Source organism: Rutidosis leptorrhynchoides, chromosome 2 (genome assembly GCF_046630445.1).
Source record: "Rutidosis leptorrhynchoides isolate AG116_Rl617_1_P2 chromosome 2, CSIRO_AGI_Rlap_v1, whole genome shotgun sequence".
Taxonomy (NCBI): Eukaryota; Viridiplantae; Streptophyta; class Magnoliopsida; order Asterales; family Asteraceae; genus Rutidosis; species Rutidosis leptorrhynchoides.
The window spans coordinates 119,986,683-119,988,062 of NC_092334.1; positions in this window are offsets into that span (position 1 = coordinate 119,986,683).

The following is a 1,380-nucleotide window of genomic DNA, read 5'->3' on the forward strand; positions in this document are numbered from 1 at the left end:
AACAATTGAAACAAAGCAGAATTTCTATCGTTAAAGTTCGGTGGAACGCGAGAAGAGGACCAGAGTTCACGTGAGAGCGTGAAGACCAGATGAGACTGAAATACCCACAACTGTTTCGCTGGGAAACTACTTCAGAGGACGATCACTAAAATTTCGGGATGAAATTTTTAATAACAGGTGGGTAATGTAACAACCCTGCTTTTTTCGTTAATTCCGTTAACCTTCCATTAGCTTACTTAACGGCGATTATTTAAGTTTTGTGCGTTTACATGTAATAAATGCATATTTGATCTTTGGAGGGTTACAATAATTAATATGGGTTGATATTAATTCAAATAAATATTTCGGATAATGAAATACGATAAAAACGAAACGATTTTGATAACTGCTTTTTGAGCTACGAAACGCTCGAGTGTATTTTAATAATTAATTTATTAATTATTAACTTTTTAAAAATAATTAATTTATTGGGTTTTTAATAAATTAACGTTTGGTTGCGTTTAACAATCAGTTTAGCGTTTCGAACCTTCGGTACGACTAAACGACACTTGAAACGAGCCACGATTACACGAAATTGCAAAACACGAGCCCGGGAGTACCCCATGGGGCCCAATCGGCCGAAACCCCACTCCCCACCCCTTTTTAATTTAAAAATTGCAACTTGAAGGACTTATGTGTAAATTAGGAGAATTAAGGCTTAATATATATACTTAGTAATACCCTAACTACACAAATCCTTCCCCATTTATTTTTTTGGGTTGACATCTGCTCTCCCCCTCCTCTCCTCTGCTGCCATCGACCACCACATACCCATACACACTCAATTTTTATTTTTTGATCAAACCTCAAGAACAAACGTTGTGATTCACGTTATCCTTTACGTATAGGTGTGCTTTAATTCTTGATCTAAGGTATATTTACAAGAACCCTAATATTAAAAATCTGATTTTTGATAAAGTTTCATAGTTATGTTGTCAATTACTCAAGTCTATACGCGTACGCGTTAATTGTAATCGTTATATTGATTGTTTGATGCGTTAGGGTTTAAAAACGAATTTTTTTATGCATAATCAGAAAAATTAAGTTTTTCAAATATTAATTAGTATGTTATATTCATATTCCTTGCAAAAAACTATTGAGTTTAGGCTTTGGATTCGCTTGATTTCGTTTCCGGATGATCAAGTTATGCTTAATTGAAATTAACGTTGTGTTTTTGTGATTGATCAGAAATCTGGATTTGATAGACCACGAATTGGCATGTGAAACTTATACCAATAGAAATATAATTTAAAACCACTCAATTTAGACTAGGATATGATGTCATTTTCTTATGTATAACCCGAGATATGCTTGAATTAGTGTAAAAGTAGTTTTATACAG